Source organism: Desmodus rotundus, chromosome 7 (assembly GCF_022682495.2).
Source record: "Desmodus rotundus isolate HL8 chromosome 7, HLdesRot8A.1, whole genome shotgun sequence".
NCBI classification, from domain to species: domain Eukaryota; kingdom Metazoa; phylum Chordata; class Mammalia; order Chiroptera; family Phyllostomidae; genus Desmodus; species Desmodus rotundus.
The window spans coordinates 38,176,558-38,199,205 of record NC_071393.1 but is presented as its reverse complement, the minus strand read 5'-3'; the positions used below and the strand labels follow the sequence as shown (position 1 = coordinate 38,199,205).

The 22,648-nt window shown below is 50.5% G+C and overlaps 1 protein-coding gene across 3 annotated transcripts in view; it reads left to right on the top strand.

The window, feature by feature from the left end:
* Window positions 1-2,228: 2,228 nt before the first annotated feature.
* The window catches only part of THSD4 (thrombospondin type 1 domain containing 4), a 547,394-nt gene continuing 526,974 nt past the window's right edge, over window positions 2,229-22,648 (top strand). Inside the window, exons 1-2 of one of the 3 annotated variants that reach the window (XM_053928850.1) lie at window positions 2,229-2,491; window positions 11,316-11,522. The gene's annotated coding sequence lies outside the window, so the exon portion shown is untranslated. Of the gene's footprint in view, window positions 2,492-3,493; window positions 3,600-11,315; window positions 11,523-22,648 lie in introns of those variants that run through there. The other 2 variants (XM_053928849.1, XM_053928851.1) reach the window with 2 other exon arrangements.

Genomic DNA, 22,648 nt, shown 5'->3' with positions numbered 1-22,648 from the left:
TTTAATAATTAATACTCACTGGTGCTGACATGTAATGTAAATATCTTTTTGTTTAAAATGTTAGCAGATTTTGCAGTATAGTCTGGACTTCAAATAAAGAGCATTCTGTGATATGTAAGCAAAGATATGATCAACACAATTTGAAGTGGATCAGAAGTAGTTCTGACGAGCCAGCCTAGGTTAGATGGATCAAGCTCGGTCAATAAATAATTGTGCTTTGGTTACTTAAGATGTTAACATTGAGGGAAACTGTAAGGGTGGGAGATATGAGGGAATTCCTTGTACTCTTTTTGCTACTTGTCTGTAAGTCTCAAATTAGATTTTTAAAAAGCCTGTAATCTTTGCCCCTGAGCCCCGACTGATGAACCCCACTCACTCTTTAAAACCCAGCTTAGGAGAAACATCTCTGATGCCCGCTGCCCTGCCGAGAGCCCTCAGCCACTTCCACACGTCCTGCAATTACACCCACCACCTACTGGTACGATTTCCTGACGGTGCGACCACTGACGATTCCTTATCTTACTCTGAGCTTCTTGTGGACTGAAAAAAATTTGCTTCCATCTCATCTTTACTTCCTAACACCAGGCCCTTTTCAGTATTCAGTACATAGCTCTTACATGAATTTAGAAATCAATCCAACTTGAACATGTTTTATAAGTTTTGCTTTCCTTTGAAAAATTTTGGTAAAACATGCATTACATACCATTTATCATTTTTACCATTTTGGTGAGTGTACAATTCAGTGACATTAAGTACGTTTCAATGTTGTGTTATTTTTCTATCATATTAAATGGCTTCAATTGGCCAGAATTGATTAGAGCTATGCGATCTGCTTCATCTGGACCCATCCGCTTCATGGGACTTGTGATGCTCCGAATTAGTGTAATCCCATTCACACCAGGTGCCTGCCATTAGAATCTGTTCAACATCAAGTGTGGAATTTTTTCACCCCATTTGAACCAGTGAATCAGTGAGAACCGGCTCCGCCCAGGCTCTGGGCCTGAAGTTGGCACTCCAAGTTGGTTCTCTTTCTTCCGTCTGACCCCTTGCTTTGCCACTTTCTCTTTTTTCATGCTTTCCTCCCTGGAGTCTTCTGCCCTGTTGCTCTCCCCCCAGCCCCCACCCCCACGACGCCCATCCCTGGTTCTGCCTGGCTCTGGGACAGGCAACCTGCCTTCTACCACCACCTTCACTGCCCCACCCTGCACCTGCACTTTTGAAACAGCTCCTGCTGGTGGACTTGGGAGGCAGTGGTAAGCAGACAGGGTGCCTCATAGTCAGGGAGACTACCTGTATCTGGACAGCCTCTCCCACCCCCTTCTTGGCCAGGAAAGACTTTCTCTCTCCTCGCTCTGTTTCCTACCTCCCTAGCTGTAAACACCTGTCTGTGGATGCACAGAGTGTAGCACGGCATTAGCAGTCCAGAATCTGGGCTCCAGAAGTGTTCCTGCCATTAACTAGCTGTGTAATTTTGGTCATGCCCTTTTTGGGGCAGTATTTCCCAATTGGTAAAAAGATGGGCTTGGGTATACAGATCAAAGTTTGATGATAATGATGATTACAATGATGATGATTTGTGGCACGTTTTTTCTTAGCACACAGTGTTACCCCTAGTAGACAAGAAGCGATGCTGGACCACCCCTGCCAGGGAGTGTTTTCTCTCTCCCCCATGCTGCCTGGCCCCAGGTAGAATGTGGAGGGCTCTTGAACTTTCCTCCTGCCTTCGGGAGTCCAGTGAGTCTTCTCTTGTGTGTGAATTTGTGAGTGATTATGACTGTGTGTGTGCCCTTTAAACAAGGGCTCTTCCGGTCACCGCCTTCTCTGCTCAGGTTTACAGAACAATTTTTCTCGCTGGCTTACTGTCCCAGCCCCATCCTGCTCCACAACCCGAGGGTGCCCACGTCCCTCCAGTACTTCAGTCCTTCGATAAATCCCATAAACCTCCGGGTAGGACTCACGTGGAATTCTAGACCTTCCACCATCGGGCCCTCGCTTACCTCCTGGTTTCACCAGACGTGACCAGCCCGGCGCACTCACCCTTCCACTCTCGCCCCCCTCTCCCCTCTGTGTTGTCCGCCCGTCCAAGTCTGGGACGGTCCCCGGGATGTGCGTCTCTCCCCCTCCCCCCGGGAGAGGCCTCTCGGGAGGCTCGGGGAAGGGCTGGGGGCGGCGCTTTCCGAGGCGGCCGCCAGGCGGCGGCAGCAGCGGCGGCAGATGACAGCGGGAGGCCGCGAGCGCGGGCGGGAGGAGGGACGCGGCGGCGCGGGTCCCGGCTCTCCGGATCGCGAACTCCGAGCAGGAGCTTTCCGCGCGCGCCCGAGCCGCTGGCCGCCCGCGCGGCCCGACGCGCAGCCGGGGCGCAGGGGAGTCCGTCCGGGCGGGCGCGGGGCGGCGGCGGCCGTCCATGAGGCGGGCTCGGGCTGCCCGGCGCCGGGAACCACGCGGGGCGAGGCGAGGTGGCCGCCGGCCGCTGCGGGACGTGGACCGCCAGGTGAGCAGAGCTGCCCGCGCCGCGTGCCGCGCCGGGTCCGCGCTGCCCCGACCCGGCCCCTCGGAGCCGCGGCGCGGACGGGCGCGGGGCGCCGGGGCGCAGTGGGTGTGTCCGGGGCGCGCAGGGCTGCGCCCGCGCCGGACTCTGCAAGCCCGCGGCGCCAGGTCCTGGCTAACGGCTGCTCCTCCTTTCCCCTCTTCCCTTCCTGGAGGATTTGCTCCGTCCCTCCGGCGCCGGCGCTCAGCCCTCCGCCCTCCAACCCTGCAACTCCGGGCACAGCCGGCTTCGGCGGCCCCGGAGTCGGCGCCCGCGCGCTCTGGGTCTGGGCAGGGGGCGGCGAGGGCACACCAGGCCCGCGTGCCCCCACCCCACCCCGGCCGGTCCAGTCTCGGTGGAAGCGCGTCGAGCTGCGGGCCTCGGCCACGCCGTTTCCTAAAAAGCCTCCTATCCTCGTGCGTGTCAGCTAAGCCGTGGCAACCTAGCCCGGCGGGAGTCGGAGAGGATGGAGTGTTTCCTCCAACTCGGGACACTTCCCCGAGTGCAGCTCAACTACCTGCAGGCCCTTGGCGCGCTCTTAGAATTAGCCTTTCCAGAGCTAGCTCACCCTGGGGCTTCAGGGACCTGGGAGTTTATATATATATATATATATATATATTTGAAATAACATCAGCCCACACTTGGGAAGGGGCTTCAGGACCCACGGTCTTGGGCCCACGTAGCATCTGGAGTGTGTGGGTCTGGTGTTTTCTGCGCGGTCCGCACCCAGCCCCGCGACCCCAGCCTACATTACTTAAGGCCTGTTGATTGTGCGTGCTTGGGTCTCTTCGTGTCTCCCCTGTGACCCCACCACGCAGCGCTTCTCCCTTCTGCAGGCAGTAAGTGAATCTGCAGTCTTGGACCAGGTAGCTGAGCGATCTCGTGGGATGCCTGTTGGAATTCGCAGGAAGAGAATCAGAGACCCAAGAGAGGCCTAAGGAATTATCTTGTCCAACTGCCGGTTCACACCTGAAGGCACGCAGACACAGAATAGGCTAAAGATAATGTCAAAGATTTGCACAGTGCTTAAAACCTGCGTAACCTGCACGTGGCTTCTCCTTCACTGATAAAGGTGAGGAAGTGGTTGGGCTTAGTAAGGTCTTCCCTGGTCTCCATATGTAAAGAGGCAAACAGTTTAAGAACGTGATTTAAATACGGTACTTCACAATTCCTATACAGTTTTGTTGGCACCAAGGTTGAATTCCTTTAGAAGACAAAATCCTCGCCCAGGAATTGGTGTGAGGAAGCAGATGGGAGTCCTGGGACTTTCCTGTAAACCTCCGCAGGACTGGAGCGGGGTTTCCCCAGAGGTCCTGGCCTGGGAAGTGAGAGTGGAGGATTTACTGAGTAAGTGGGGCGTCCCCCGGACTTTTGTGGGGTGGGCTGGTCCTTGCAGGGCAGAGCAGGGCACCAGGTGGGTCTTATCTTTATCTCAGTCTTCTCTACCCTGAAAAACAATTTCTAACTGGCTGTTAGGAAAAAATAAAATAAAATACTCCCAGAGTTGGGGAGTAAGATCAGGGTTGGAAATTCTGATTTGGAGGTGTTATGGTTTTTGTTTTGCTTAGAAATGCGTGTTGGGGTTGCAACCAGTTATACTAGGGAGAGGCCAGACACCACCTCTCTCCTCGGTCCCCCACAGTTCTCCCCATGGCACCACCTTTCCCCCAGTTGTCCAGAGTTTCCAGGTCTGAGTGCGCCCTCGTCCCTTCGCCCACATTCGTTGCTCATTCATTACCAAGTCTCTTCTACATTCTTCTGTGATATCACTGAAAATTATTTTTCTGTCTCCGTTCTTCCTGCCTCCACCTTTCGTCCAAAGCACCGTGATCATCTCCTCTCTGGACTCCTGGCCACGAGTCGCCTTTTTTTCATTTGAATCCATCTCCTTTCATGCTGACAGGTTAATATTCCTAAAGATCTGATTTCACCACATCATTCCTCTCAAGAAATCACGATGGCCCGCCCCCGCATGCAGATTCATTTCTACTGAATTTGCCTCCAGCAGATATTTTCGAGTGTCTGCTGTGTGCCAGGGACTGCTAACTGTATGCTGGGGCTCCGAGGAAGAACAAGACAATACCCTCGTCCTCAATTTGTTGACAGGCTAGCAGATGATTCATGGCCGCCTGGGAGAGAAAGAGACCTAAAGAAATAACCACATGCAAAAAAACAGTGCAGAATACTGGGGGTGTGCAAAACATCAAGGAGGCACAGATGAGGGACTCATTTTTCTGCATGGGAGGAGCTAGAGACCTTACAGCTAGGTTTTGAAGCGTAAGGTGGAGTCCAAAGAGGGAGGAGAGGCTGGAAGAAGGGAGGGGCTCTGGCTGGGGGGAAGAGCTTGAGCAAAGCCCTAGCGATATGAAAGTGCTGATATGGACAGGGTTGAACCAAGGTCACTCTTCATCAGGGCATCTAAAACCGTCTTAATTCCAGTGTGCTTTATCGATGCAAGGGCACCCCAATTCTTTCCTGCCTGAAACGCTCACTCCACTTACCCAGCCTCTTCATTGTGGCTCAGAAGTTCAGATGTCCTCTCTGCTAGTCCAGGTCGCACGAGGAAGGGAATCCCAGCCTCCTTTGAACACTGCCCTCTCTCTCCCCCTGGACCACCTTCTGTGTCCTCCTGCATTCTCTGCCCTGACTCTCCACTCAGCCTGGACATGTCTGGGTGGGCGAGCCGCATCTTCCCAGGCAACCTGAACTTTCTCCAAGCAGCCCCTTGGCCTCTTCTCTGTGGGCCTCTCCCACAGTGCCAGCTCATTACCGGCACCAGCAAAGTCCAAAACGTGACTTGACAGGGCCCCACTTCCCCGTCTTTCTCGTCTTTTCTCTGAACGTCCTCCCTTTTATCTGGGGAGTGTGCACGTGTGCATACAGAATTGCGGTATTTATGTATGTTTGTGTGGACACAAAGCTTTCATGTACACTTACTGATTGTCTTCTCTGTGAACACGATGGGCCAGAAATGCTATGTCGGGAGCTAACACGCGGCACAGATTGGTGCTGGGAATGGGGGGCGGTTGGAGGAGGGAGGGTGTTCAGTGGGAGGTCCTGCCTTTAGGGTGCTCCTCTGACTCCGCTCCTTTTCAGGACCCCTCCTGTTCCCTCCTCCTCAGCAGGACCTGTGCCCTGATGCTGGGACACCCCACATCGCCTGGGCCTGTTTCGCCCTCTTTTCTTTCTACAATGTACCAACATTGCCTTCTCTGGTTTCTGGCGCCTCGCTGGCCTGATGAACTTCCTCAGGTTATGTTTAGTGAGCACTGGTGTATGCTGTGCGTGGTGCTTTATTCCTCCGGCAACCTGTGATGGAGACATTATCATCTGTATTTTATAAGGAGGAAGACTCAGGTTACTTGTCTGAAGTCAACAACTCAGGCTTTGAACCTAAATCTTAGAACCTGGTTCTCTAAGTCTGGCACTCTTTCCAAGGCATCATTTTTTCCTGAAAGGATTGTCTTCAGAACATCTGCATCAGAGTTAGGATCTGGTGGAAAAATTAAAAAAAAAAAAAAAGGTTCCATGGTGGAGGTGGGCCTAGGAGTTGACAGTTTTAAGGCGGTTCTTCTGCAGGCTCAGGTTTGAGGTGCTAGTGACAGGTGGTCAGTTGCTAGGCCACTTTATTCCAGGTAACAGGCTCCTTTCTAACAGAGGCCTTTGACTCTAAGGCACAGGTGGCAAACACAAGGCCCGCGGGCCAGATCCGGCCCTCCACCTTGTTTCATCCGGCCTGGCACCTTTTTTCTACTCGGCGGCAGCAGCGTCGAGCCCCTTGTCCCTAGTTAAGGAGTAGTTACATTTACACAGTCCTAAAGTTACAGTCGGCCCTTTGAAGGCAACCACGAGGCTGGTGTGGCCCCTTGTGAAAATGAGTTTGACCCCCCTGCTCTAAGGAGTGAGCCGTGGAGCATGGTGGACCCGGGCCAGGTGGAGAACCCTCTTATGGTGAAAGGGGTCTTCAGTGCAGTCCTGAAAGCATATACTCCCCACGGGCTGATGGGGGCAGGCATGGAAGTCCTGCCTCCATCAGGCTCAGTGCGAATTGCTTTCTGGGCCTGAGCAAGGATCAGGGTGGGTTGTTTGGGAACCCCAAGTTTCCTGGGGTAAGGAATGGGCTGGGATTCCCCAAATGGGGCCGGCCATCCCTTTCGGGTGACTCCCTCTAGGCACAGTGAGTTGCACCAGGGCGGGGTCTGGTCATTGACAGAGTTCCTTCATTCTAGAAGCCTTGATTTTGCCCCTCTCCAACCCCTAGCCTTGGTTTCGCCATCTGTGATAAAGGCCTGGAGGGTGCTGCAGGGGCCAGTGTGCCGGCATGCAGAGCGTTTGCTGAAGGCCTGGCACATAGTAGGTGTTCAGTGTCAGTTTTTGTCCCACTTTTCTTATCTACTTGCATCTGATCAGTGCTCGGCAGGCTCTCGGTGCCCAAAGTATGTGCTGTAGAAAACTATATAATCGTAGGCCCTCTTGGTTCAGGGGGTTTGTGTCTAGAGGGCAGACTCTTGCAACCTCACATTGAAACCCAGCCCATGAACACGCCCAGCTGTGCAGTAACAACAGCAATGAATTCTCCGTCCAGCATCCTCTCCTCAGATTCCTCCCGGTAGAATCGAAGAAGCGAGTAGGCAGCAGTTTTCTTTACTAATCGTTAGTCATCCTGGTACAGTGGTCTGTTGCTGCCGATGTCTTCTTTTTACCTAATCTTTCACCTAAACGCACTTTGCACATTTCCTTCTCCGAGGTGCCTTGCTGAAGCTGATCACTCAGTGGTAGGTACCTTGGCAGAATTGCCCCTGAATCCCTCTCCTCTTGGGCGTGGTCCAGAGGACACAGGGCCAGCCTTGCACTGTGGTGTCTCGTCCCAGAAGGGTGGCACTGGGCGGCCCTGGACCTGGGCTGGGCTGGGCAGGGGAGGGGCCTGCCCTACCCTCCCAGCCAGCTGGCTGGCTGCCTGAGGGCTGGCCAGCAGTGAGGACCCCAGTAATGAGTGATTAATGGGCGCCCCATCTAATCTCCTGCCAGGGGAAATGAAGGGCCAGCCATGGGCCAGGCTCGTCTTGACCTGCTCCAGGTGGGCTTGGAATGCACCCAACTCAGGATGGGGATTAAGGCTTGAAAGACAGGAGGAAATGAGATGTTAACCCTTTAGACCATGGCCGTCAGAGCCCTGGCAGGGAAATAGTGAGGAGATTAGCTGCAGGCATCCAGGGAAGGGGAGGCAGCCCAGTGATTGCCACGAACCGAACCGTGTCTTGGACCTAACTGTTTCTCTGCAAGCTCAGTCAAGAGAGAGGCGAGTTTCTTATGGAAAGGGCACACAGACCTGGGAGGCTGCTCCACCTGCTTGGATCACATCAGCAAGTTACAGATTTGTCGCTGCTGGACAGACTTTCCCTCCTGAAGCACAGAGCCTCAGGCGGCGTGTCATCTTCAGGAAGATGGAGGAGTGGGTCTGGCACTGCCGGAGGGGACACCGCCTCCCCGGGTGGGCAGCAGCGGCGATAGCTGGGGGGAGCCAGGCTTTAGGCCCTGGCTCCGCTGTGCTGTGTGTCCCCGAACAGCTTCCTTAACTTCACGTGCTGTAGCTTTCCAGCCTGTAAAATGGGGGTGATGGGGGAGATTCACGACCCTGTAAAATGCCTAAAGCAGTCTCGGACATGGGGAAGTGCCGTGCGAATGTCTGCTAGAATTTTCCCTCACTTATCCTCCCTAAGGTCTGACAGCAGATCTTCTCCGAAGGATCTCAGCAGCTTCTCCTCCCCCCTCTAAGACTTGCTTAGGGCGAATTGAAAACTACCCTTTGATTGATCTGCTTGTTTGACCCCTGACCTTCACATGCCTCGAATTCTGGTCCTCTCGCCCCTCCCTTTGCTGCTGGCTCCCTGCCTCCAGCTGCCCTTTTATTACACTGCCTGCCCCTTACCCGGCCTCCAGGCTTGGCCTGGTGGCCAGACCTGGTGGGCTGGGCGGTGACACTTGCCTGGTTCTCGTGGCACAGCCACTTCCACACCAGCTCTCCCCGCTGCCAACCTTGCTGTGACGTGGCAGCCGAGGCAACAGGCTGAGGGTAGAGAGGATAGCTGCTTGGAGAGCAAAACTTGAGCTGTAGAGACCGTCCTCTCTACAGTAACGTTTTAGGGAGGGAGGGGGAATGTTTAAAAACGAAGTCTTTGATTTAGTTTTTTAGTATCATAAAGATACTGCTGACCTGCGCTTCATTTTTTAACTGTGTAAAGTTTTTAAACAAAATGTATTATTCAACAAAGTGAATTTTTAAAACGTTTAAAAAAATGGATACAAATTAAAGCGGCTCCCTTTTCTGGTTTCTCTGAGCCCCTTTGCCTCATCCTTGATTGAAGCTATTAATAGTAACACTTCAATGGTTGAGAGGAAGGCCAGGCCACAGGGAGGCCCTCTGAGACTGGATGAGGGTTTTTGTTGCTGGTTAGAGGTGAGACTTGGAGGCGGAGCCCTGTCTTCAAGTTTTGAAGTCTCGTTATAGGTTATGCACTGACGTTCCAGCTTCTAGCTGCATTGAGTGTCTTTTCCAGAACAGACAGGTGCCCAGGCCCCCTGGACTTTAGTGAGGTTTTAGTCAAGGCCCAGGATTTCATTCTGTTTGGAGTTCAATCTTTGGCCAGCTCAGGGAGAAGGAAGCACTATTAGTAGAGAGTTCCTGTAACGTCAGGTACTTAATCCTCTCAACAATCCGTGTGAGCTGGTCATTATTACTCCTGTTCTACAGCCTAGAAACCTGAGGCTCAGAGAGGTTAAGGAACTTACGTGGGCTCACACAGCAAGTAGATGTCAGAGTTTTGTCTGAATTCCAATTCACCGGACTCTAAAACGTGTGATCTGGGGAAAATAAGGAGCAGTCAGTGCCTCAGTCCAATTGTAATCCACCGAAAAGTCTAATTGTAATTCACCATTTGAAAGTGTATAACTTAGTGGGTTTTAGTTTATTCACAAAGTTGTGCAACCATCAACATTACCTAATTCCAGAATATGTTCATCACCTCAGAAAGAACCTCCGAGCCCATCAGACGTCACTCTCCACTCCTCCCTCCCCCAGTCCCTGGAAGCCACTCATGTACCTTCTGTCTCGATGGATTCTGGACATTGCATGTGAATGGAATCATACAAAGTGTGGTCTTTGGTGCTTGGCTTCTTCCACTAAGAATAGTGTTCGCATGGTCCGTCCATGTTGCAGTGTGTATTAGTACTCCGTTCCTTTTGACTGTGGTGTCACCCACTTTTAAAATAAAAGTAAGCTATTTTTCTTAGAGGAGGTGTGGAGTTATAGCCTCAAAACAGATGCAGCTCAAAAAAATGCCCAGTTTTTACTGTGGGCAGACTGAAAGGACTGTAATAACGGAGGCAGGTGCAGTGAGAGCCCTGGCCCGAGTGTGCGGGTGGGGGCGGGTGGGGGCTGGCTGGGCTCCTGGGTCCACAGTAGCAGGCAGGCCCGAAGGTTGGGCTGCCCCTGGCTTATGCCATTGGCAAAGCCTGTGGGGGTCCATCCTGGAGTGGCGGTGTGGGTGCCTTGGACCCTGCCTGGAGGTGCTGTGCAGACCTCGCCCGCACCGCCTCACCTGGGGCTGCAGCCCGCCATTCGGTGCCGCGTGCTGAGACAGCAGTGCGGATTGGCCTTCTAAGTTTCCACATAGGATACTTCGTTGTTTTCTGATTGCAGAAAGTGAGGTCTGTTTCTAAGGTATATTTATTGTACAAAACTTACAGTATAGAAAAATACAAAGAAGAAATTAAAAACCAGAATTCTCCAACCACTGATGACCATTATTTTTAATATGCATCTTTCTACTGTCTACCTGTCAACACTGTATACATATGTACACACACACACACTGTTTTTCCTTAAATCTTTTATTTGTCTATTTGACAGAGAGCGCGAGAAGCATTGTCTGGTTGTTCCACCTTATTAGGCATTCATTAGTTATTCTTGCAGGAGCCCTGCGGGGGATCAAACCCGCAGCCCTGGAATATTGGGATGGTGCTCAACCAACTGAGCTACGTGGCCAGGGCCACATACAAACTGTTTCATAAAACCGGTATCATGTTGAACATACTGTTTAGCTCACTAATTTTTTTCACTTGACAATACATCCTGTATTGTTATATTTATTGTCGGATGCATGGCCGCAAAGGGTGACATTTTCTGTGAACTAAATAGTCACTAAATAGTTCTTCCAAAGCATGATTTTATTAATGGCTGCGGAATATTTTTAAAATACTAATGTTGCTTAAACAGCCCCCTATTTTTGGACATGTTTATTTTCATTTTTTTCAATATGATTTATAAATATAACTATCTTTGGTGCATTTTTTGTATTTCTGTTCCTGCATTGCGTTGTTTCTGGACAAAAGATAAAAATATTCTTAAAGTATTTGATACACACAGTCAAATAGCCTTACAGAAGGACTGTATGATTTCTAACCCCACAACTCTTATTTTTTGAGTTTTACTGCACATGTAACTTTAGCACCCCATCCCTCCCTCCCTCCCGCCTTTTTCCCTTTCCCTCTCCCCCTCCTCCTTCTCTTCTTCCCCCTCCCCTTCCTCCCTCACTTCACATATCTGCATAGTACACTAACAGCTTACATGATTGTTTTCTCCTTGATATTTGCCTATATTTTAATTTAAGTATGGACACACTTGTATTTTTCACATGTGATTCTATGGAAACATTTCCCACTCTTGACCTAGTGAGGGTTTCCATTTTTTTTTAATCCTTACTCGAGGATATGTTTTTATTGATTTTAGAGGGAGAGGAAGGAAGAGAAAGAAAGAAAGAGAGACATCAATGTGAGAGAGAAACGTGGATTGGCTGCCTCCCACACGCACCTTGACTGGGGATCGAACCTGCAAACTGGATACATACCCTGACTGGGATTGAACCCTCAACCTTTCTGGTGTATGGGATGATGTTCCAAACAACTGAGCCACCCAGCCAGGGCAAGGTTCACATTTGTAAGCATAATGACCATTCCCATCATTTCTCCATCATCGTCCCCCATTCCCTGTTAGCAATCTAGGTTGTTTCTAGTTTTTCCCTAATCAATTAGTACTACCAAAAGGAATGTTCAATTTGCTGTCCTTTCTCTTTCTTTCTCCCCTCCCCTCCCCTTACTCTGACATTCTGTTTTGAAAACTCAGTTCCCAGCCGTGTTACTAACCAGGTCAAAAGCAGGCGCCTTTCTGTTAACATTGATGCTGCTCAGAAGCTTGTCAGAGAAGAGGCACCCGGGAGCCCCCGAGAGTACCAAGAAAGAGTGGGTGCTTGTCTCCTGCCTCCCCTTTCCATTCCTTCATAGGTACTGCCCTTCCCTCAGGCTCCCGTTTGGGGAACTCAGCACCTCTCTTAGTAGGTGGTGTAAGAGCCCTGTGAGGCGGGGACCTGCTTAGTTGCACACAGGGACACTCCGGCTTCATACAGTGTTCACATGTGCGTGGAATCACACAGTACCTGTTCTTTTGTGACTGGCTTCTTTCACTAAGGTCTTAGCAACTTCTGAGCCCACGCTGATAGGCCCCAGTGGTTCTGTGTGGGCGTCACCATGCGTTCCTTCTCTTTTGCACTCAGTACTTCTGAGCCCTACTTGGTGTCGGGTACCCTGCTTTGTGAATGGCGTGAATCCCTGTCCTGACTTTGCCACTTGTTACAGCGTGCGTGGCGTGAACAGCAGCCTCCTGGGCTTCAGTTTCCTCGTTCCTGTGGCGGACTAATCATCCCTGTCCACGCTGCAGGAGTGAGAGAAGGCAGCATATGTACAGTGTGCGTTCCTACAATGAAACCAAGTGCCCGCTCTGGGCCTTAAAGAGCACGGCGAGGTCCATCCAGCTTAAAAATGAAGATGGTGTTTTTGTGGTGGAGGGGGGACCTGCAGCCTTGGGGGGGCAGGCGGAGAGGGTGATCAGCGTGGTCAGCATTATGCAGCAGGGAGGCGGGGGGCCCAGAGGAAGGGCGTCTCACCGAGATGGGTAGGACTTGAGAGAGACAGGAGCCCTCCCCGCAGCCTTGACAGAGGGAACAATCTGGGGGATGGTGGCAGGGGGAGAGAGGAAGTAAAAGCCTGTTATGTTTTATGGAGGGCGGCATTCCTGAGGACCTCACAGGATACAGATCTCTCATTATTCAGACTGTTTTTTCCCCACAGAATAAATAAATGTAAGCGTATGCACATGTGCTTGATACATCCTTAGAATCTATCAGAGTTTTGCCGTAATGTTGCTTCTCACATGGTAGGTGTTGTCTGTAGCATTGCTCAGGGGGTTTGCTCATAAATGGCCTGCTTGGTGTCTGGGGACAACTACGTGGCTTCCTTGGTGGCCTCGCTGGCTGTTGGTGGCGGCTGGCCGCTCAGCGTGCTTTAGTCTGGCGTCATCATTAGACAGACTGTCTAGATCAGGGGTCAGCAGATGCTTTTCGTAAAGGGCCAGAGAGTTAGCATTTCAGCTCTGTGTGCTGGATGGTCTTTGTCGCGACCGATCGACTCTGCCTTTTGAACACAAAAGCAGCCATAGATGCTACGTAAATGAATGGGCTGGGCTGTATTCCAGTAAAATTTTATTTATGGACACTGCAGTTTGAACTTCATGTAATTTTCACATCATAAAATAGTTTTCCTCTTTTGATTTTTGTTCAACCGTTTGACAAAAACAGGCAGTTGGGGCAGGTCTGGCCCACTGTCCAGAGGTTGCTGACGCTGGGTCTAGATGACTGTAATATCTGAAAATTGTTTTAAGTTGTCAAAAGAGTGAATGTTAAAATTTCCCAATAGTCACCAAAATCACTCATAGAAGTTCCAGGGTTCGTTAAAGTTTGGCTTAATTCACAAGTTCTGTTACCAGCCTGTTCGATACCACCCCGGGCGATTACTTCAGCACAGCTGGTAACTCTTTAAGAAGTTGTTCTAACGAATTTAACAATTTAAGTCACGTTATTCAGAAATTTCGACATCAAATGACTTTATAAGTTTCACGATTTCAATTGTACACCATAAAACCAGTTGTTATTTCATAGTGTTGTAGAGTCTAGTACCTCTGCCTGACGCTTAGCAGACTGATGGGGGGCGGGGGAGCGGGGGTCGGCACTTTCGTTCTAATAGCCAGGGGGGCGCATGGGGGGATCACCAAGGCTTGTGTCAAATGTGGGGTGAATGTTTGTTCCCTTTCTCTCCTCCTTTTCTTTACTCCCCTCCCCAAAGTTCTGTATGTTTGGTCAGCTCCAAAACATGCTGAGCCTCTTTGAAATTGTTACTTTTGGTTCTTTCCACATGCAGTAAAGTCAGTAACCTTTTTAAATGGAAAAGAAAACAAAGGCTGTTAGAAAGCAGTTTCCTCTCCTGGGTCACTTGCTTTCCCTTGCGGGAGAATAAGCGATGCTGTGCTGAGACCTCCGGCCAGGACCAGACAAGAGGCCCCGGGACTCGGGAAGGCGCCTGCAGCGGGGTGCAGACCCAGCTCTCCAGCCAGGAGCTTGGCCTGCAGGCTGCCCTGAGCTCTGCAGCTCCCGGCTGTGGCTTTGTGTCAGGGACTCGGACGGTAGGAAAGCCGAGATCCTCTCCAGACGGGAGACCACCAGCCCTGAAGGTGACTGTGACGTTGCAGTTCTTGGCTCACGAGTGTGGCTTTTCTGTGGGGGTTGGGTGAGAAGGTCTGTCTTCAGTAGATGTGTGTGTGTTGTTCAGGGCGAGATGGCGCATAACCCCGTGTGCTGCTGGCCTCGGGCTCTGGCAGCATGTGGAGGTGGCAGCCACTAACTATCCTTTGGCTGGTTAGAGTTTACGTTGGGCTGGGGGCTGGCTTGTCCCGCGCTTTAGGAACTCTTTGGATCGCAGACAAGTGGTCTCGGAGCCACGGGCATTGGGCGTTGCGCTCTGGCTTCACCACTAACTTGCCATTTGGCCTCCAGCAATCCCTGCTTCATCTCTGGAGTCACTGACTCTTCGTCCCTAAATGAACGGTGATAGCCTAGACCATTTCTGAGCACCTGTTATCAGTGGAGATGTGTGGGGAGCCTGGACTTCACTCCACTCAGCAGGACTGAGACATCCCTCCTCTCCCCACTGAGGTGGTCAGAGGAAGCCTAGTGGCGAGTCAGAACCCTTATCAACACCCAGCCCAACAAGGCCATGGATCACCTTCTCCCCCACACCCGCCCTGCTGCCTACACGCTCAGTCCTACCTTCCCAGCTAGGGGAGTACCAGTGCAGACCTGTTGCGAAGCTGGAACTCCCACTCCTGCTCAATAGTACTGATGAGTTCCCTTTGCCCCTTGGGTATTGGTGGAAGCCACGTGGGGAACCTGGACTTCTATCCCTGCCTGACCGTAATGAGGTGGTGCCCCCTGACCTGCCGGAACAGTGCCATGTTTAAGGAAAACCCAGAGCCTGGTCACATGATGCCTAAAATGTCCAGGTTTTAACTGAAAATCAGTCATCACCCCAAGAACCAGGGAGACCTCAGACTGAGGGAAATAGGACTCTAGGCCGCTGCCACCACCGAGCAGCCAGGCGTGTGGGAGCTGTCTGCCAGAGGGTTTGAAGCAGCCAGCCTCACAGCGCATCAGTGAGAGAGATCCATGCTCGGAAAAACGCAAGAGAAATACAGAAAGATCTCAGCAAAGAAACTGAAGCTGTAAAGGAGAACCAAACAGAAAATCTTCAAACTGAATAAATCAATACCTGAAATAAAATCTCACTGGGTGGTCTAAACCGGAGAATGCGAGTGACAGAGGGAAGAGTCAATGACTTCGAACATGTAACAATAAATTACCCAATCTGAACGACAGAGAGAAAACATTGCGGGGAGAAAAAGGGGCGGGTCCTCAGGGACCTGTAGGCCTTAACAGAAGATGCGGTGGGTGTCTGAAATCCTAGGAGAGAAGAAAGAGGGCGGGACTGAACGAAATACTCAATGAACTAATTGCCGAAAACTTCCCAAGGCTAGGGTAAGACACAGGCATACAGATTCAAGGAGCTTACTGAATTCCAAAGAGAAATCTATACCAAGACACAACATCGTCAAACTTCTGCAAATAGTTTTGAAAAAGAAAAATGAAGTAGGAGGAATCAGTCCCCCAGGTTTCCAGACGTACTTAACTGCAATCATCAAGACCACGTGGTATCGGCAGAGGGATCGGCCCATACGTCACTGGAACAGAATAGAGAGCCCAGAAACATGCCCCTCTGATTTCTGACAGAGGTGCATAGGCAAATCGGAGAAACCCTGACTATAATTATCTGAAGGATGATTTGGATGAGGCTGGTGGAAATGGAGGGAGAGACCATTCATAAATCTGAGAGAGAAGGCAAGCGAAGAGTTGAGTGTTGGCAAGAGACTGGATCTCGGGCACCCAGAAGCTGGAGTCACAGAAGCCCAGGGAAGAAGCTTCACTGGTAGGATGGTGATGCCACCACCAAAGTGGGAAACCTCGTGGTGGTGGAGCTGGTAGCCTGGTACCTTTATTATTCATCTTAGGTGGGCCATCAGCAGGAGGAAATTAGAAATACAAGAAAGCAGTCTGAATAAGAGGATAGGTCTTGAGATGTTGCTTTCTGAGACCTCAGCATGAAAGAGCGGTCAAAGAGGTCACAGTGTAAGAGTCCTCAGCCGGCCTACACAGCTCCTCAGTGACGGCCGGGCTATTGCTGGTGTTTTTCCAGGCCTGGTTCAGGTCACAGGGAGACTGACAAGACAGACAGAAGAGATGGGAAGAGAACAGATTTGCATGGCCATTGACCGAGGAGTGCAGGAAAAAGGGTACGGGAACAGTTTTATTCTTGCTATACCCAATTGCCTTTTATTGTTCCCCTTGACCTCTGGGTGACCTCTGACCCCAAGGACTTGCCTCTCTTGATTTCCTTGAAAACGTTTCCTATTTGATAAGATAGCTCTCTGTTTCACATTATTGTAATCTTAATTATGGCACCCAATTTCAGCTTTCCCTACTACCAGCCTGTCACAGAATTGTTTCGGGGAAGTGAGACTAATCGGCTAGGTGTCTGCTTTCTTCTGCGAGGCTACCCAGAGCCTTTTCGCATCCATTGAGCCTCAGTGACTGCTACAAATCACTGACTAGATTTCTATCACTTAAAAAAATAATGACATAACTCAAGTGTCAATGCAGAGCTGAGCAGGAAAAGGCAAATCCTTCCCCCTGATGTTCAGAAGCACCAAGGGCAGAGCGTGTGGCTGGCTGATTTATGGTGGCTGCAGCACACCGAGCCGGGACAGGCGCATGCGTGGGAGCCCTGAGGAAATATCCTGGACTCAAGGCCACAGCCTCCCAGGAGTGAACAGGCCGAGCACATCCTCACGCACAGCATCTGCCCTGGCCAGGGCCCAGGCCGCAGCTCCCTGGGGTTGCATATTTGGTGCAGTATGTCAGGAGACCTGACAGGCACTCATGGTCGTGCTAGAGGAGCCACACTCCACAGATTGGGCCGGCTGGGGCTCAGATCCTGTGGCTGCCACTCACTAGCTCTGTGACCTCGGGCATATTGCTTCACTGCTCGCAGCCTCAGTTCCCTTTTCTGTAAAATAGGGAAGTCGGCAACACCTTCTTCAGAGAGCTGGCTTGAGAATCAGTCAAAATATCTGAAAAGTGTTTAGCCTAGGCTGTCATGGATGGTGCACTTAATACATTTTTAAAACCCCCAATCCTAGCTTTGTCTGTAATTAACTGAACACCTTGCACCGGTCATTTTGTTTCATTGAGTATCAATTTATTCGTCTGTAAATCAGGGCTACAAGATAATGAAATTTGGGAGTTGGGCTAGATTCTCCCAGTTTTTTTGTGCTTTGTGATTCTCTGATAAGATATTAATCTGAAAAGTCACGAAGGATGTGATGGATCGATTCAAATACATAAAATAAGAACTTATGTACATAAAAATTATGAACAAAATTAAAAGGCAAAAATCGAACTTAGAAAGGGCCTCTGACAAAATTAGGGTTACCATCCTTAATATTAGAAAGAGCTCTTGAAATTCAGAACATTGTTAGCACTACAGAAACATCGGCAAAGAGGTTGAGAAAGAGACAGTACGCGTGGCTAATAAAAATGAAAACCTGTTCCACTTTACTAAAGATCAAAAGAGTGCCCATTAGAATGAGTTCCTTTTTTTGTTTTTGCCTATTGTAACAAACACATTGAATGCCCGTCCGGTACCAGGGGTGCCCCCGAGAAGGCTCCCTCCTGGGAATACGGGCAGGGCACATTTTCCGCTCTCTTGTGGTGAGTCTGGCTCTCTGGCTAAGCTGCGTAATGGAGCACGGGTGGTAGTGATGTGAGCTGCCTTTATGGAGCTGCGAGTTCAACCTGTCACAATTTCTCTTTTCCCTTGTTTGTTCACTGGATGGGGAAAAAAAAATAGGGTTTCTGAGGCCTACGACGGTGCTGCAGGTGCTGGACGAAAGAGCCTGGACTCCTGGATTTCTGCATGATTGCGTGGAGCAGAACCGCCCTGCGTACCCACAGTAGACAGTGAACCGAACCAAAAGCTTTTTGTTGTATTAAGCCATCGAAATGCTGGGATGGCTTGTTGCAGTACCCTAACTAATGATCAACTTAGAAAAGATTATATAATGCGAACACATGGCAAATATGTCTATTCCATCTACTACCTGTGGGATTTTAGGTAGAGTTAATCTTTGAAAACAGGCCGTGGGTGTGAAGGATCTCAAATAGTCATACGTTTTCGCTTAGTGATTCTATTTTTAGAAATCTATCGCAAGGCACTAAGCGGCAAAGCAGAAAAGGACTTTTACACAAAGATGTGCATCACAGATTCCAACCATTGGAGAACGTACTAGACATGGTATCTGGCTTCCACAGGATGAACTGTTGTTCTGCAGCGATTAAAAATGTTTCTGAAGATTACTGGCGAGAAGTTTCTGCTGTAACATAAGTAGCAGAATGCAAGACTGTATGTGCGATTTTGTTTATGCAGAAATATGTGTAAAACAGGCAGGTAATATGTGTAAGCATTCTGCATAGAATGAAGACCAGAGGGGAGAACACCAGAGGGTTTCACAGTGGGTAATTTGGATTGTGAGATTAGGAGTAATTATGTCTTTCCTCTTTATGTTTTTCCCTAGTTTTCAAATTTTCCTCAGTAAACATGTATAATTTTATAGGCAGATTTTTTTTTTCCTAAAACAGTATCACATTGCAGTGCTCCACCCAGCCCTGAAGTCTCCCCTTGACCTGTTTTGTGGGTGAGTGTGGTACTTTCTATGAGTTTGTTCTCTCAGTGTAAGTGCGCTTGGAACACCCTCCTTTCTCGGCATACATGCGTGTGCTCGTGTGGGTACACACAGAGGTACCCAGGTGCTTGTCAGACTGGCAAGAAGCCATCTGTAGGTGGCAGCACCTGGGCCTTGCCTCAGAAGGAAGAGAAGGTAGACCAGGAGGGAGGGTGGCTTAGCCTGAGCCAAAGCTGCCGTTAGTGCTGCAGCCACCTGCCTTTCAGCAGAGGGTTGTAGAGTGTATAGGTTCTTGGAATGAGATGGACCATCACCTTGGAGATGCCTTGGTGGCACGTCAGAAAACCTGTGGCTCCCGCACGGTGGCTGTCTGATTTTGTTTCCTTTGATAATTGTAACCTGGAGATTACGAACTGCTTTTGGCAGAGGATGCTGGGGAGAGGTTGCGTCTGAGTGGGGGGGGTGGGGAAGGCTGGAGTGTGTCCCTGAGGCTTTGATGCCCAGGTAGAGTGGCCTGCCTCCCGCTACAGCTGTTGACTTGTGTGCGCGTTCGAAGTGGGGCAGAGGATGCCTTCACCGGTGTTAATCTCAGAAACAGTGAGCAGTTCCACAGAAAAGGAGAGGGTCTGTTCAGATCCTGGGCTGGGTGGCGGCACCTTGGAAACACAGCACAATCACGCCTTGAGGAGAAGGCCCCCCCAGGGAGACCGAACGTCAGTCAGCTGTCTGTCTGTTGTCACCGAACACCTACGGTGCCCCAGCTGCCACTCTAGGCAGCGGGAGTACACAAAACAAATCTTCAAGGAGTCTTTACTGTTTTGTAATCCCACCTTACGGGGAGGAAGGATGAGCATAAATCATACCGACACACAATGGCTCAGCTGGAGTTCTCCATATCAGACTTACGCAGAAGTAAAGAAATTCAACCAGGTTTATCAAATGCTAGACACCAATGACTAAGTAACATTTGGGGCAGAGGAAGTGCTCTCACTCCGGGCGTTTCTGCCGTTGAACTGCAGGATCCTGTCGCTTGAATTGGAAGAAGCAACTGTGCAGAAGCAGGAACAGCGGGCTCGTTTATTTTAAATCTCTCTCCTGCCTGATACCTCTGCCCTTGAAGGTTCCCTTAGTTACCTGGGAAATGTTTCTTTAGAACTGAAAACAAACACAAATCCCATCAATATTAATGACTGTGAAAATGGTGACATTTGTGTGGAAGTCCTTAACTAATCTAGGCTGATTACCTACTTTCTCCAGGTAAGAAAGGAGAAGTCAGGTGCTTCCTTTAATGAGTAACAAAACCCACTGTCACGTCTGAACTTGAAAGCATCCTGGGAGTTTTCACAGTCTTCCCAACACTTCCTCCTCTTTCAGATTCTGTGGGCAAACGAGCCAGCCTGTGGTGTGGAGGTTCCATGGGGAGGAAGGAATTCTGTGCTGGGTTTGAATATGACCAGGAAGCAGGGGTGGGCTCTGCGTGGGGCTCGGCAAAGGCCCAGAGCAGAGGGAGCATCAGGAGAACATTCCTCCGGCTGGCTCTGGCCCAGTGGGAAGAGGCTGGACATGTGACCAGCCTAAGGCCACAAGGTCAGCTTTCCCAGTGCCCTGCTGCCAGGGGTGGGATTCCCTGAAAGAGCTGTGGAGAGAGGTGATGGCCACCAGAGGGCTCGGGAAGGTTGGGCCCTCCCTGGAGGCAACACACATCTGAGGTGGGTCGGCCCACCCTGCCCTGTCCTAGGGCGCGCTGTAGACAGCAGTGAGCACCAGCAGTAGCAGGCAGCGTGTAACCAGACGTGGACCCTGCTTTCTAAGAAGTAAAAGTCTGTTGGAGACAGGCTACTCATCCTTTATTCATTCCTCCATTCATCTCTTCACCCATTAACTCATCAGACTCTCATTGCATGACCTTCTGTTCCAGGCACAGGTGAGTAAGGATATAAAGGTGAGAAAACATAGCCCTGGCCTTGGGAAGCTCCCCATCCAGCATGCTTGGTATCCGTTAAAGGAAAAGATGTTCCTTTTTCGTTGACGCTTCTAGACCCTGTTTTAAGCTTTTGAACTTCTGTGTCTCCACTGTGGGCTGGCACATGGCCCACCATATTGTTCATGAAAGCTATTTAAAGGGTGTCCCTGCCTCTGTTCTTCCTGCTCAGGATAATGCTTTCATTTTAAGTGGGGCATACTTTTGAGAAATCAGAACACCTCTTTTTCTGCCTCTTGCTTTCCGCCTGCCCTTCTCGGCAGCCTTCTCCCTTCTCCAGCTGAAGTTCTTTCTCCAAGACCCCCTGCATCTTCTCGGTTGAGGGGTGCGGGAGACACCGTGAATGCACCTCCCCCACTGCCCACCACCTCAGGATGGTGTGGGACAGCCTGTCCCTGAATTCCACTTCCCAGCTTGCTCCTCTCCACCCCCGCTTTGGCTCACTGGGTTTTGGTGGCTCCTTGGTCCTCTACCCTCAGTCATTCATTCACAATGTGCTCTCTCTCCACCAGAGTGTTTGTTTATTCACAAAACACTCGTTTTCTTTTGAAGGTTCCAGAAGCCTCCATTTTTCCCCCAACCCCGTCCCTCAGCCAGCTATTACTTCCCTGTGCCTGAGATGCCAACTCACATTCTTCTAATCCCTCAAGCCTGCCTGCTCCCTGGAGGATGCCCAACCCCAGAGGTGTCCAGGGCAGGGTTCAGAGGGTGGACCCTGGAGTCACACTGCCTGGCTTTGAAGCCCACCAGCACGCCCAATTACGAGCTGTGGGCCTTGGGAAAATCCACGAACCTTTCTACGGCTCAGTTTTCTCCTCTGTCACCTGGGGCAGCACGAGTTATCAACTTCGTAGAACTGCTATGAGATTAGATGAGACCGTACATAAAAGCTGTGCTTCAGTGCCTGCGAATAGCGACAATAAGGACGTGCTCGCCATAAAGTCTGCTGTGCTGTTTACTGCCCTGGATGCGGGGGCTCCTTTCACCAGTGCCAGCCACTGGGCACACCGTCTGAGGTCATTTATCACCGTCAAAGAAATATTCATTTGTGTATTTTAAAAAATTTATTGTTCTCAATACGTGTGTAGACTCCTCAAGGGCAGGGTTTCCCCCCCACGCCCCTCGTCGTATTAAGTATCTTGCATGAAGCCTAAGCCAGTAGGCATTGAGTGCTTATTAGCTGGTGACCTGACTGCCCCACATACAAACGCTCAAGGAGGGTGGGGGCCAGCCTGCAGGGGCCACAGGCCACTCTCTGCTGTGTTGTGACTGCTGGGCGTCATGCATTCAGGCCCACGGTGCTCCTTTACCTCCAAACTGGCCCTGACAATGACACCTGGGAGAACACCCGCACCAGCAACCCGTGTTTTGATCATTTAAGCCAGCCCTCTTTGTATGGGTTAGAGGACACGGCCGAACGAGGGTTAAGTGCATAACCCTGGGCTCTGGCTGCCTGGGGTTGAGTCCTGACTCTGGCACCTACGAGCTGGGTGACTTGGGAAAACTTAGTTAACTCCTCTGTGCCTCCATTTCCCACTGGCGCCTCCATCAGGGGTGTGAGAACAACATGAGCTAATGTGTGTAAAGCACTTTGCCTCCATCTGACACACTCAACACTGCTAGTGTCCTCAGTTTCCTTGTTATTATCAAAATAATAGGTTATTAAATTGCCCGCCTTGGCTGTACTTTGGGTGATGTTCGTGATGCAATAAACAGCCATTCCCGAAATGTTTTGTCTCCTAGCAAACCTGTGAGGTATCCAGTCCTTCGGGATAGCACCCGCTTATTCATTCGTTCATCCAGCCATTCATTTATATTTTGAGTGTTGAGCTGTATGAGATCTTCCACCAGGTGGGAGGCAGAGAGTCTAGCAGAGTGAGAAGACCAGCTCCAGTGTTGGTGG